Below are 16,343 nucleotides of genomic sequence, written 5' to 3' on the forward strand. Positions count from 1 at the left end.
ATGGACGCAGAATGCTTATCGAATGAAGATTCCTAAGCGGAGTAGTGTAACTCCAAACGTGAATATTTAAACTTTTTCTCTGCCGCTGTATTTGGGATGTCGCTTAGGCTAGCAGATGTATACTATTGTCTTAGGCCAGGATAGCCTTGTCTTATTAGCCGATTCAGTTCTAGACAGCACTATTGTTGACTGCTGTGAAACCAACATGAATGTAAAACGAAGCAAAAAACTTTCTGCTGGTAGCTAGACTGAGGGTTATACTACAAAGCAGGATCAATGAGTTCGCCAGCTAACTTTGATTAATAACTACATTTTCTGGGTCATTTAAAGATGCAATCAAACTTTGGTGTAGTTTTGAGTGGTGCTCACGATCCAAAAGTGGCCCCAGTTTTGTGTACTAAGTCATCCATTTCATATAAACTGCAAGTTTGTGTGGTATGTAACGAATCCAATTCATACTATGTTAGGAATTTTTGCTTAAGAGCCTGGCGTGCATCTTTTAAGGAGACTAAACTTAGATATTTGTTTTTGGTTGTTGAGTCAATGAGACCATGCCCATTTTCAAGCCTGTCGGTCAAAAAAAAAAGTTATTTCAGAAAATGTAGGCAAGTTAGCTGGCTAACTCATTGATGCTGAGAGGTATACTACATAAGATTAGCTTGAAATGAGAAGGACCTAGTTGACTCGACAACCAAAAACACAAGTTCATTCTTAATGAACCAGAAAATGTGTGGTTATTTCTGGTTGTTAGTCAAAGTTAGACAGCTAACTCATTAATTCTGCTTTCTTGTATACCCCTCTGCTTTGTAGTCTGGTCCTGTGGTGATTTGAGTACTATTTGGTCCTTGCTACTGTTCTTGTGCTTCATAGTGGCTAAACGGAGTAGTTACTCTGGTCCCCTTCTAACCTTCACTTTGTGAACCCCCTCGCACCCCCCCAAACATTGGTTTCTATGATCGGATCAAGGAGGGAGAATCACACTGCTTGACGTGTCACCATTTGCTTCAGTTAGATAGTGATCACTGTTGAACTCGGTTTACTTTTTCACTTTTGCATTGTGTTTCTGTTTTCTCTGTATAGGACTTTCTCTGACTGCACTCCCTGTCAAGGTGCACACTGAAGCTGCTTTCTGTGTCCAAGTGTAGAGCACCCTCTAACCTTAATGTGTGTCAAACTCATTCTGACTTCTGGTTTTTGCTCTTCCCTTGTAATTGATTGAATTAAGGTCACTAATTGGTAAGGAACTCTCCTCACCTGGTTGTCTAAGTCTTAATGCAAAGGGAAAAACCAGCAGACACTAGGCCCTTCGTGGAATGATTTGACGCCCCTGTTCTTTACAGTACATACACATCCCATCCAAAGACCACTGTCATGACTTGGCTCTTTGCCTTTTCCAACAGCCTTTTATACATTTATTTTTACAACCATAACAGTAATTTGTCTGTCAAAAAGATTTTGGCTTGCAACAGTGCATCTTATTTCAGACCGGTCATTTCCATTCCCCAGAAACTTTACAGTATTACCCTCAAAATCATTAAGAAAATGTTTTTGAAAATATTTTTGGGGGAAGCTAACTAATCCACTACTTTTTTCAGTCACCCATTTTTCCACTGCTTTTCCCGTAAGACTGAGTGCAATTACAGCAGATTCCACCTCACTAACAATCACCCCATTCACGCATCTCTCTCTCTCTTCTGCCTCCATGTCTCCATCTTGAATAGGCCTCACCCTCCTCCCTGCTGATAGTGATAGACAATCCTGATCATCAATAAACTATCTGTAGCCAGCTGAGTACATACTATATTGATGTGTCACTGTATTGTACATACACAGGACCAACTACTTGTTTACCATTCACGGAATACCAGCAAAAACACTTGCACAACATTCAAAGAATTTTCATCAACAGAGAAGAAAATCAAGGCAGCTGTTTTTAAAATTATACAAACTGTTAAGTGAATGGTAAACAAGGCTTTTCAGTTTTCTTCTTAAGCCGTCTTCGTGGTTTGACTGTCTTTGGACTAGTTTTCTGTTTATAACACCTTTGGCTTGTTTTCTTTAGTTCTACCTATCTATTTTCCTACTTCTGGTTGAAAATAAATTCTATATCTGTTTCAATTGGTCTCCTCTGATTCTTTGCAGTGGAACTTGCATAATATGGTTGTCAATACATGCTATATGTGTTCACTGTGTCCGCCTCCTTTTTCACAGTTTGGAGTATGTTTAATGTAATCATAGATGTTTATATTTAAATAAATACAAAATCTAGCCTTGCGAAGCTGAGGTTCATTGTTAGTAATCAGAGATTTGATCGGTTATCCAGATATATTTATCTACCTGTATTTTATTATTTTACAGGTAGAAGACAGACTCCGTGGCAGACGATTATTGCAGCCTGGTGTCCCAGCGTGGATTGAAGACAACTAAGTAGGTAAGTATTATAATTATGACCAGAAGGTGGCACTATAAGATCAAAACACAGTTGTGCTTAGAAAGTAACAGTGTCCTGTGTTTTTTGATCACTGTCTGACACCTGTTGTGGTACATTTACATGTTATAGGGGTGTTCATTGAAACATATACACTGTACAAAACATTAGGAACACCTGCTCTTTCTGTGACCTAAACCAGGGATGTCACTCATTTGACGGAGGGCTGAGTGTGTGCGGTTTTTATTTTTTTCCTTTCAATTAAGACCTAGACAACCAGGTGAGGGGAGTTCCTTACTAATTAGTGACTTAATTCATCTGTTGAGTACAAGGGTGGAGTAAAACTCAGCCCTCCATGAATTGAGTTTGACACGTGACCTAGACTGACCAGTTGAATCCAGGTGAAAGCTATGATCCCTTATTGATGTCACCTGTTAAATCCACTTCCGTCAGTCTAGATGAAGGGGAGGAGACATGTTTAAGAAGGATTATTAAGCCTTTAGACATGGATTGTGTATGTGTGCCGTTCATAGGGTGAATGGGTAAGACAAAAGATTTTAAGTGCCTTTGAACGGGGTATGGCAGTAAGTGCCAGGCACACCGGTTTGAGTGTGTCAAGAACTGCTTGTGGATCAAGAATGGTCCACCACCGAAAGGACATCCAGCCAGCTTGACACAACTGTGAGAAGCATTGGCATCAACATGGGCCAGCGTCCCTATGGAACGCTTTCGACACCTTGTAGAGTCCATGCCCTGACAAATTGAGGCTGTTCTGAGGGCATAAGGGTGTGCAACTTAATATTAGGAAGGTGTTCCTAATGTTTTGTACACTCAGTGTATAACATTTGTAATGCAGTAAAATCAAACATTCTGAGGGTGTTGATGGCTGAGGTAGGGCTGGTGTGTGCTTATTAAATTAGACTTGGTTAGGGTCAAACGACCGCAGACACCTTAGAATCAAAAACAGACAATGAGTAGAGCTCGCCTCACATCCAGAACAAACCCTGAAGAGGTGGTTATTGATGTGGTTATTATTGATGAGGTGCTTAAAAACCTCTTAACCTGATCTGACTCTTTTTTTCAATTTTCGCCTAAAATGTCATACCCAAATCTAACCGCCTGCAGCTCAGGACCTGAAGCAAGGATGTGCGCATTCTTGATACCATTTGAAAGGGAACTTTGAAGTTTGTGGGAATGTGAAATGAATGTAGGAGAAAATAACACATTAAATCTGGTAAAAGATAAATCAAATATATCTTTATTTTGTGCCATCTTTGAAATGCAAGAGAAAGGCCATAATGTATTATTCTAGCCCAGGCACAATTTAGAGTTTGGCCACTAGATGGCAGCAGTGTATGTGCAAAGTTTTAGACCGTTCCAATGAACCATTGCATATCTGTTCAGAATGTTGTATCAAGACTGCCCAAATGTGCCTAATTGGTTTATTAATTCATTTTTAAGTTCACAATTGTGCACTCAAACAATGGCATATTATTATTTCAGTGTAATAGCTACTGTCCAGTGCAGTTAGATTAACAAGAATTTAAGCTTTCTGCCCATATCAGATATGTCTATGTCCTGGGAAATGTTTTGGTTACGTACAACCTCATGCTAATAACATTAGCCTACTTTAGCTCAACCGTCCCACGGAGGACACAGCGATCCCGTAGAGGAGTAACTGTCCAGTGAAAATCTAACTTTTAAATGCTTATCTGTTGACTCATACCCAAATAATGTTGTTGACCCGTCCTATACTGGCTGAGCTAGCCAATCAGCTGTTCACTTGTCATTAATATTTTTATTGACTGGTATACGCCCACACCATTCTGTTGTTGGGGTATGCCCACATATAAGATGTTGCTGCAGTGGATAGCAGCTGTCTTAGGGGCTCCTGACCAATTCTGCTATTTTGTGTTGTTTTATGCTGATCTTAACTTTTTTGGTACATAATGTCTCTGCCATCATTTCCTATGACCAAATAACGCGTCTGGACATATGAACAGCGATCACTAACCTCGATTTGGATGAAAATGTCTACTTCATTGAGTCGGCAGCTCTGGACGTTCTGTTTACTCCGGACCAGGCCCTGATCCCGAGACACGAAAGAGGAAGCTGCGGCGAAAGAGAGGCATGCGAGGTGGCATCCTGATGAAACTACGTCGGCAAGCAAATAGGGTGTCATTGCCCTCTGTTCTATTGGCGAAGGTGCAGTCACTGGATAACAAACTGGATGAGCTCCATTCAAGACTATTTTATCAACAGGACCTGTTTCTCAGAGTTGTGGCTGAACATGGACATGTATAATAAACAACTCGCAGATTTTTCTATGCATCGTCAAGACCGGACAGCAGACTCGGGTAAGAAGAACGGAAGAGGTGTGTACCACTGGGCACAGACGTCAATTCAACATTTATTCCACGTTGGTTCAACGTAATTTCACCCCAGAGGGGTGTCTCTTTGTTAACAACATCTGGTGCGAGATCCCAAGTTTTTGCTCACCCGAGTTGGAATACCTTATGATAAACTGCAGACCATACTATTTACCAAGAGAGTTTTCATCTATATTTTTCATAGCTGTCTATTTACCACCAAAAACCGATGCTGGCAGTAAGACCGCACTCAACGAGCTGTATAGGGCATAAAAAAATGCATATTCAGAGGCAGTGTTTTTCGTGGCCTGTGATTTTAATGCAGCAAAACTGAAATCTTTTTTTACCAGCATGTCACCTGTGCAACCAGAGGCGATAACTCTAGATTAGGATTACCCAAACTCGATCCTGTTTTGGTTTTTGCCCTAGAATTACACAGCTGATTCAAATAATCAAAGCTTAATGATCAGTTGGTTATTTGAATTAGCTGTATAGTGCTAGGGCAAAAAACTAAACTTGCACCCAGGGAGGCCCTAGGACTGAGTTTGGGAAACCCTGCTCTAGGTCACCTTTACTCCACACACAGAAACAGATACAAGGCTCGCAAATCAGAGAATAACTCTATCCTCCTGCTTCCTGCTTAGATGCAAAAACTCAAACAGGAATTCCTAGTGATGTGCTCAATACGGAAGTGGTCCGATGAAGCAGATGCTAAACTACAGGACTGTTTTGCTAGCACAGACTGAAATATGTTCCGGGATTCATCCGATAACATTGAGGACATCAGTCACTGGCTTCATTAATATACTTAACAAAAATGTAAACGTAACATCCGGTTTCAAAGATGAACTCTTACAGTTCATTTAAGGAAATCAGTCAATTGAAATGAATTTATTAAGCCCTAATCTATGGAATTCACATGACTGGGACCTACAGATATGCTTCTGTTGGTCACAGATCTCTTAAAAAAAAAAGTATGGACGGGGATTAGAAAACCATTTAGTATCTGCTGTGGCCATTATTTGCCTCATGCAGCGCGACACATATTGTTCTCGTAGAGTTGATCAGGCTGTTGATTGTGTCCAGTGTAATGTTGTCCCACTCCTCTTCAATGGCTGTGCAAAGTTGCTGGATATTGGTGGGAACTGGAACACGCTGTCGTAAATTCGATCCAGAGCATCCCAAACATGCTCAATGGGTGAGATGTCTGAGTATGCAGGCCATGGAAGAACTGGGACATTTTCAGCTTCCAGGAATTGTGAGCAGATCCTTGTGACATGGGGCGGCGGATGAATGGCATGACAATGGGCCTCATGATCTCGTCACGGTATCTCTGTGCATTCAAATTGCCATCGATAAAATGCAACTGTGTTCGTTGTCCATAGCTTATGCCTGCCCATACCATAACCCCACTGCCACCATGGGGCACTCTGTTCACATTGTTGACATCAGCAAACCGCTTGCCCACACGATGCCATACATGTGGCTGGTTGGCTTATGGTAGAGAAATTAACATTCAATTCTCTGGCAACAGCTCTGGTGTAAATTCCTGTGGTCAGCCTGCCAATTGCACACTCCTTCAAAACTTGCACATATTAGTGGACTTTTATTGCCCCCAGCACAAGTTGCACCTGTGTAATGATCATGCTGTTTAATCAGCTTCTTGATATGCCACACCTGTCAGGTGGATGGATTATCTTGGCAAAGGATAAATGCTCACTAAAAGGGATGTAAACAAATTTGTCCATAAAATGTGAAAGAAATATGCTTTTTGTGCATATGAAATGGGGATGTTTTATGGGGATGTTTTATTTTAGCTCATGAAACATGGGACCAACACTTTACATGTTGCGGTTATATTTTTGTTCAGTGTAAGTGCATCAGCGACGTCATCCCCACAGTGATCATACGTACATACCCCAACCAGAAGCCATGGATAACAGACAGCATCCGCACTGAGCTAAAGGCTAGAGCTGCCGATTTCAAGGAGCGGGACACTAATCCAGACCCTTATAAGAAATCCTGCTACGACCTCAGACAAGCCATCAAACAGTCAAATTGTCAAATCCTGCTACGCTGGCTCTAATGCTCGACGGATGTGGCAGGGCTTGCAAACTGTCATGGATTACAAAGGGAAACCCATCAGGATGGCTGAGTGATCTCGATCTCCGTTGCCAATGTGAGGAAAACCTTTAAACAGGTTAACATTCGCAAGGTCTCAGGGCCAGACGGAATAACGGGACATGTACTCAGAGCAGACATTTCAATTTTACCCTGACCCGGTCTGTAATACCAACTTGTTTCAAGCAGACGACCATAGTCCCCGTTCCCAAGAACGCCAAGGTAACATGCCTAAATTACTATCGCCCTGTAGTACTCACACCTATAGCCATGAAATGCTTTGAAAGGCTGGTCATGCCTAACATCAACACCATCATCCCAGACACCCTGGATCCACTCCAATTCACATACCACCTCAACAGATCCACAGATGGCACAATCTCTATTGCACTCCACATTGCCCTCACCCACCTGCACAAAAAGAATACCTATGTAAGAATGCTGTTCAATGACTACAGCTCAGCATTCAACACCATAGCGCTTCACCAAGCTCAGGATCCTGGGACTGAACACCTCCCTCTGCAACTGGATCCTTGACTTCCTGACAGGCCATCCCCCAGGCAGTGAGGGTAGGCAACAACACATCAGCCAAGCAGACCATCAACACGGGAGCCCCTCAGGGATGTGCTCCTCTACATCAATGGGACTGTAGTGGAGCGGTTCGAGAGCTTCAAGTTCCTCAGTGTCCACATCACTAAGGAATTAACATGGTCCACACACACCCACACAGTTGTGAAGAGGGCACGACAAGGCCTCTTCCCCCTCAGGCGGCTGAAAAGATTTGGTATGAGCCCTCAGATCTTTAAAAAGTTATACAGCTGCACCGTTGAGAGCATCTTGACTAGCTGCATCACCGCTTGATACGACAACGGCAAGGCACCCGACCGCAAGGCGCTATAGAGGGTGGTTAGTATGGCCCAGTACATCAATGGGGCCGAGCTCCCTGCCATCCAGGGCCTCTATACCAGGTGGTATACACACACAACATACACACATGCATACTGACACCACACACCCACCCACACCATTTCACACTCATCACAAACGCTGCTGCTATTTTCTATTATATATCCTGTTGCCTAGTCATTTTACTCTTACTTATATGTACATAGCTAATTTCCTCTTGTCACTGCACTTCGACTTGGTACTGGTACTCCCTGTATATAGCCATGTTAATGTTACTCGTTATTCATTATTCACTGTGTATTTATTCGTGTCACAATCTTTTTCTCTGACTCTATATTGTTGGAAAAGGACCCATGAGTAAGTGTTTTACTGTTAGTCTACACCTGTTGTTTATGAAGCATGTGACAAATGAAATGATTTGATTTGATTTTGACCATTCAAACACAGAAAAGCTCTTTTTAACATAATTAATAAAAAAACAATTTTAAGGAAAACTGCAGTATTTCACTCATATTGTAATTAATTATATACAATATTTCATAGAAATCTGGAAACACTGAACAGCTACTTTAAAAAGGCATTTTGAGCAACACACACACAAACTATGGCCCTCAGGATTTTAAGTTTTGAAACACACTGCTCTTTTAGCCAAAGAGCCTACCTGCATGGCACCATAAGGTGTTAAAACACAATGGAAATTAGGAGGGAAATGCATCCAGCAACATCACAGGTACAATATATAGTTTCTTACTCGGTACCACACATCTGGTAAAAATGGTAACTCCTCTCAAGTTGTCTGAGTCATTCTTATATTTCAGCAGTTTATTGAGTTCTGGTGTATTTATTAAGCTCCAGCTTACATAGCTGTGAGGTTATTCTCACTTGGAGTTTAGCAGCAAGACTTCATCAATTATTCTGCTCAAATTACCTGTGAAAGAACACATTTTTCACTTGTATTAGACTGCTCTCGTTCTCATCTTTTCTGATTCAATGGAGTTAATGTGTTGAAAATGAGGCTGTTGAAAAGGTTGGGTCAGGATATCAAAAAATACGTTTTTCTTCTTGTTTTAGGTGAACCTTTTTTCGTTAATGTGTAATTTGATGTTGGGTGTGTGTGAGGGTATGGGTGGGAGTGTGTGTATGTCTGGCTGCCTGTGTGTGTGTTTGTATCTGTGTGTATGTGATCCTCCCCAGTTGACTCCAGTGCTGGCGGTCTGTCAGTGTTGTGTTGACGTGGCAGTCCAGAAGCCTGTAAAGCGCTTGCAGATGTCGCTTCTCTACTCCTCCTCATCCTCCTCCCTTTTTCCCCTCTTAACAAAATAAACTCTACGTGACCAACAGTTCACATGGGGATCAGTAAACATGCCTGCCTCGTGCACTCTGTTTTTTGTGCCATGTCACTGTGTGCGTACGTGTGCATGCGCATTTGTTCTTGCTTGCATGTGTGTGTTCTTGGCTTGCATGTGTGTGTATGCTCTTGCTTGCATGTGCGTGCTTGTGTATGTTTGGGTCCTAATGTAGCGTCTCTACACAGTGGAGAGGAGAGGAACCCTGGCTAAGTGCCTGTGTGCGTATGGAATTATAGTTCCCAACTTCCCATGTAGTAATGTGGAATTCACAGAAGAAATATGAACCCATTGTTGATATGATCAATGGTAGATTTGTTAGCAGGTATTCTGACCTCAAAAGTTAGCATAACTGCTATCTAATGTTTCGACTTGCTGTCGCCAAATTATAACTTTACAATGACTTTTGCACGTGTTAAAAGAGGTATGTGGAAGGAGTGACACCTGAACTTTTGTAGGCCTGTGAACTATCAAACGTGTGGTGTGTGTCAACTCCTGTTAAAGCTGGGGTGTGGGCCCTATACCATTTATTACAGAGAAAGGGGAGAAGCATGAGTTATGACCAACAACGTATATAAACCCTGCTTAGCTGACACGCTGTCTTGGCCAATAAGAGCCTTGAAGCCACTAGGCCGCCATTATCATACACCTCTTTCGGGGCTTTGAGTAATGGAAGAGAATCAGAGAAAACGATATCCCTACATTAAAATAGCCAACTTGTCAATAATGCCACGATGTGCGGCATATGCAGCCAGCACCAATTCAAGGGATGTGGGAAAGCATTTTATATGTAAGTATGGAAATTATTTGTCTAGAAAATTTACTTTTGGGTCTATTTTGAGAGACAGACTGCTTCTGGCAGCTTGTGGTACCAAAGCTAGCTTACTTAAGCAATAAGTCAGATTCAAGCAATACTTAAGCAATAAGGCACAATAAGGTCAACGTTCACAAGGCAGCAGTGCCAGACGGATTACCTGGACGTGTACTCCGAGCATGCGCTGAACAACTGGCAAGTGTCTTCACTGACATTTTCAACCTCTCCCTGTCTGAGTCTGTAATACCAACATGTTTTAAGCAGACCACCGTAGTCCCTGTGCCCAAGAACCCTAAGGTAACCTGCCTAAATGACCTCCGACCCATAGCACTCACGTCTGTAGCCATGAAATGCTTTGAAAGGCCGGTCATGGCTCACATCAACAACATTATCCCAGAAACCCTAGACCCTCTCCAATTTGCATACTGCACCTCCAGATCCACAGATGATGCAGTCTTTATTGTACTCCACACTTCCCTTTCACACCTCTCACATATGTGAGAATGCTATTCATTGCCTACACAATAGTGCCATCAAAGGACCCTGGGACTAAACACCTCCCTCTGCAACTGGATCTTGGACTTCCTGACGGGCCACCCCCAGGTGGTAAGGGTAGGTAACAACACATCCGCAACGCTAATCCTCAACATGGAGGCCCCTCAGGGGTGTGTGCTCAGTGCCCTCTTGTACTCCTGTTCACTCATGACTGCACGGCCAGGCACGACTCCCAACACCATAAGGTTTGTTGATGACACAACAGTGGCCTGATCACCGACAACGATGAGACAGCCTATAGGGAGGAGGTCAGAGACCTGACCGTGTGGTGCAAGGACAACAACCTCTCCCTGAACGTGATCAAGACAAAGGAGATGATTGTCGACTACAGGAAAAGGAGGACTGAGCACACGCCCATTCTCATTGACGGGGCTGTAGTGGAGCAGGTTGAGAGCTTCAAGTTCCTTGGCGTCCACATCACCAACAAACTAACATGGTCCAAGCACAACAAGACAGTCGTGAAGAGGGCACGACAAAACCTATTCTCCCTCAGGAGACTGAAAATATTTGGCATGGGTCCTCAGATCCTCAGGTTTTACAGCTGCACAATCGAGTGCATCACTGCCTGGTATGGCAACTGACTGTAGTGCGTGCGGCCCAGTACATCACCGGGGCCAAGCTTCCTGCCATCCAGGACCACTATACCAGGCGGTGTCAGAGGAAGGCCCTAAAAATTGTCAAAGACTCCAGCCACCCTAGTCATAGACTGTTCTCTCTGCGGTACCGAAGCACCAAGTCTAGGTTCAAGAGGCTCCTAAATAGCTTTTACCACCAAGCCATAAGACTCCTAAACAGCTAATCAAATGGCTACCCAGACTACCTACATGTACATATTACCTCGACAATTACCCCGCACATTGACTCTGTACCCCTTGTATATAGCCCTGCTATTGTTATTTACTGCTGCTCTTTAATAATTTGTTATTCTTATCTCTTACTTTTTTTATGTATCTTATTAAAACTGCATTGTTGGTTAAGGGCTTGTAAATAAGAATTTCACTGTAAGGTTGTATTCGGCGCATGTGACAAATACAATTTTTGATTTGATTTGATACAACCCTTAGCTTGGTTTATTTGCCATATACCACAACCCCCCGAGATGTCTTATTGCTATTTTAAACTGCTTACTAAAATAATTAGAAACATAAAAAATACTGTTTTGTCATACCCGTGCTATACAGTCTGATATACTACGGCTGTCTGCCAGTCCCCATTCAGGGCTCGAACCACCCAGTTGATTAAACTGGGTTCGAGCCCTGAATGCTGATTGACTGGGTACGTGTGTTTGTGTGTGTGCATGCCTGTGCATGTGGGTGTGAACACACATGCGCACATATTTTTGTGTGTGCCGTGCGCAAGGCACATAATCCAAGCTCCATATTTCCACATGAAACACATAAAATTTAAGTAGAGCCGTGATAAAATCACACATGCACACACACACACACATACCAGGGTTTCCTGTAGCCGGTAATTGCCAGCTTTTGGCAAATAAATAAATCATTTAAAGCCGATAAATAAAATTGCTGCCGGCCAAATTGACCGGGAGAAAAAACAATCCCATTTCAAAATAAGGCTTTTCATTCATTGTTGGAAAGATCAGTTGATGTAAATACATTTGACGGTCTATAAGTTATGCATTTTGAAAACACATACTTATTTGTTTGAAACTTGAACATTTTACTTAATGTTATGAAACATCTTACTTTTCTTCAAAGTATCCTCTGCAAAATCCGACTATAGAAACGAGAAGGCAATTACTTTATAAAGACTTCCTCATATGCCATTGAAATCAGCATTTCTTTCCTGTTCTATTGGTTTTCATATCAACTTCCTTTCATTGTCCAGAAGCCAAAGGCACAATCCTAGTCATGTTAGCAAACCATCCAAGTTGTATCTTTAGATTCCCCGTCTTTCTAAGTTTTTAACAGAGATTTTCATCTCTGTCACGTACAGAACCGCTCGCATCAGGTCCACTGTTTAAAATAGTTTTCCTGCGAATTGCATTTTGGCAATTTTGAAAATGACGTTTTATAGGCTGCTTCATTACAGGAGTTGCATGTTCTGTTAAGATGAATTACCATAATTAAATTGTGATTTCGGTCATTCTGAGCACCACGGGTGGATGCCCTAATGAGTTATGCACATAGGTCCGGTAAATTTCTCAAATGGCCGGTAATTTAAAGTATTTCCGGTCAGCACACACACACACACACACACACACACACACAGCAGTGTGTCTGTATCTATATATTTTCTGTTAGGTAATGGAGCAGGTCTCAGAGGGCATGCTTCTCTATTTATCAGAGGAACTAATGAGTGTCAGGCTGATCTAAAGGTCTGCGTATTAAATGATAAGTCATCATCAGCCTCAGCCACACTGCTCACCTCATACTGTACCAGCCTAATCCTCTACCTACAGCCACACACACACACAAGTGCACACATTCATGCATACACATACGCAAACATACAAGAACATTTATGTGCATGCACACACACACACGTACACACACGCATGCACGCAGCCAGACATACACACGCGCCCAGGCATGGACGCACAGGGATTACTCATTGTCAACGGGGCGGGGAGAATAATCGCTCTTCACCGAAAACGTGGAATTAGACATGAAGTGCGGGCTTAGCTGTCTAGATTTCCCCTGAACTACAAGAGGAGAGGGGAGTAGGAGTGGAGGGTTGCATCTGGAGGGGTAACCTAACGCTACCGAGACGGCTGGGTTCACAGCCCTCGTCTCTCCTCGGGGAGCTGTCGCTGTCGCCTCGCTGCGCCTCACCATGACAGCCAAGTGATAGTCCCTCTCTCTCTCTCCTATCTAGGCGATGGCCGTGCTAATTGTAGTTGGGTCTGGGAGCGGACGGCCGGGTGGCGTGTCCGCGGGTCACAGGCTCCAGAGTCGCCTGGGCGGGCGGATGACAGGTCCTACATTCCTCACAGACTAATGAGTGTGAGGGTAGACGAATAGAGCCAAAATGGAGAGAGAGAGAGAGAGAGAGACACACAGAGACCGAGAGATTAGGGGAAATGGTAGAGAGAGACTGGAAGATTCAGAAGAGAAAGCCCTTTGGCCACATGTTAAGCTGTTGGTTTCTCTCTCACACACAACACAACATACTTTACTTTCTGGGCCCTGCTCCCAATCTTCCCACCAGAGACTCTTTTTGACTCCACCATACAGCCATATGACTGGGAGAGAGAGAGAGGTTAAACTGTGGCCACTCTCTCTGGCCTAGGTTGTTGTTCTGGGAGCTAGCTATGTGGTAAGTATTGGAGCGGGTTAGGCTACACTTCACTCACTTCAGTTCAATAGGCTGTTGGCTGGGGTGAGCCTTTGTTTACACCTGTTTTTATTCTGTAGTATTTATAAAGGTATGGAGCAGTCTAAGGCAGATTTATTATACTGCAGCCATGGAGATTGCTGTAGTAATTGGTTGGGGTCCTACTTTTGCTTAAACCATGGTTTAAACCATTGGCCTAAAATGGCTAGCTGCTAGCTTTTTTTTTCATAGGCCAACCTGGCACAATAAGCCACAATGTTGAAGACGGTCAGCTGAGCAGATAAATATATCCAGTAACAAATTCAGTCTCAGCCAAATAAAATTGTGCATGTAGTCGGTGATCCAACACTTTTTCACTAAAGAATCCTTACCAGAACTCCACTGGCACATTGATACTCAAAGGACAAATGGGGTCATCATTTTTCCTTTGACACGTGGACCTCATTGTTGTATTGTGTTGAGAATGAAAGTGCAGTTATCGCCTTAAAAATGAAGATTAAGAATGAATTTAACAAGGATAATAATGAGCTAGGCTTACGTCTTTCTTCAGCTATCTTCGAAAACACCGTGCTATGGCCTAATAATGGTTCAGCATATGTAGGTTATGCCTACAACGTTTTATATGCGCTTTTATAATCATTATCTTAGCCTACCTTGTCACACGTGTAACAAAGTGTAAATTGACTGGTCTGGCTAGGTTCACCAAGTGTCCAGTAGAGGGCGCAGCTACTCCAGGAATCCACTAAGGTGCAGCCTAGCCTCATCCTGGCTTCACAATTTATGGAGCCGATGCAGTAGAATACACTTAATCTGATCGTGCTTTCCTGTCAATTTTATAAGACATTCGGATCAACAATAGAGGTATTGTCATGGACATATTATTAACTGTTAGGCTATCGTGTCCAAGAATAGTGTTGATATAGGCAAGCCTACTATAGGTTGAACGTTGCCCGCATTCGCACCAGATAGTGTCCTCCTTGCTATAACCTATTGCAAATGGGACTTTAGTGTAGCCTATTTGGGATTTGAACTCACAGCCACCATATGCCCACACCGTGGAGTAGATCACTCTAGTGGATCACACAACCACTCCGGGCTAGCAGTAGTAGGTAAATTACTGCTATTTGATAACGCCACGAAAGTCATCACCTTTGCCTTGTACAATGTCTGAGTACAAAGTTACATGTCATATAATCCTCCTGCTTTTTTCAGTGAAAGTACATGGCTATGTGTTAAATAGATGAGCAAAACCCCTTTTGTCAGTAGCCTAGCCAAGGAAGCATCATGCAAAAATATATTGGCACACTCCACTTAGACCATGGGGATCAAATTAAACCAAGCAGTTGGATGGTTTAACAATCTGCTTCTGGTGGCCAAACTGTTGAACAAATGCGATTGGATGGTGGCCTCTGAGGTCTCTGATAGGTTGATTCATTATTTCAGCTGGCCGTCCTCAGCATCGTGAATAATTTGGACAGGTTGGCCTATGAGAAAAAGCTAAGCATCTAGCCTTTCTAGACCAACGGTCTAAGCAAAAGTTCACGAGTATGGCCTGTTGGGTTTCTAAAGCATTCAGAGATGTTTTTCATCTCGCTCTGCTAGGATACACCACACTGAGTGGAGGGGCTTTCTGCTGCCGCCTTGGTGTGTGTTTGTGTGCACCTGCACTGTGTTTCTGCGTGTGTGTAGTACATACTGTGTGCATTTGTTTACGTGTATATTTGGAGTGACAGCAGCTCACATTACTATTACCATGATTAAAGACCATAAATCGCATTGAAACCTTACTCGTGTCTGCCAAGGCCTCCGTGACCCCGCTCACTCTACTTCATTCAGTGACACAACCCAGTAATCTGCCTTTATTATGGATCCAGTCAGAGCTGCTCCCAGGTCAGTCGTTTATCCTTCTCTGAGGTTCACAGGTTCAGCCTGACGTTCAGACAGTATCATACAACCCAAATGGCACACCTATTACCCTTATAGTGCAGTACTTTTGCCCAGAGCCCTATAGGTCAAAAGTATATAGGCAATAGGGTGTCATTTGGGTTGTATTAAGGCCACCTGTCCTGAACTTATTACCTTGTCCTCTTCCTCCTGTGCCACTCCAACATTGATCGTCTTAATATTTCTATATTTCTTAATTCCATTATTTTACTTTTAGATTTGTGTGTATTGTTGTGAAGTGATAGATATTACTGCACTGTTGGAGCTAGGATCACAAGCATTTCGCTACACCTGCAACAACATCTGCTAAATATGTGTATGTGACCAATAAAATGTGATTTGAAAGTGTCTAATGCTCCACTGTAAGTTAGATTCATGGCTGCTCTTCTGTCTGTCTGTACGACCGTAGGCTACACATCAATGTGTCAGTAAAACTAGTAGGCTCGTGATTTGGTTAATAGTGTGTGGTAATGAACTTTTGAACATTAGTCTAGTTGCGTCTGTCTTCCTTGGTTGTGTATGAACACACACCACGATGTGAATTGTGTGTTTGCGTGGGAGTG

Source organism: Salmo salar, chromosome ssa05 (genome assembly GCF_905237065.1).
Source record: "Salmo salar chromosome ssa05, Ssal_v3.1, whole genome shotgun sequence".
Classification (NCBI taxonomy): Eukaryota; Metazoa; Chordata; class Actinopteri; order Salmoniformes; family Salmonidae; genus Salmo; species Salmo salar.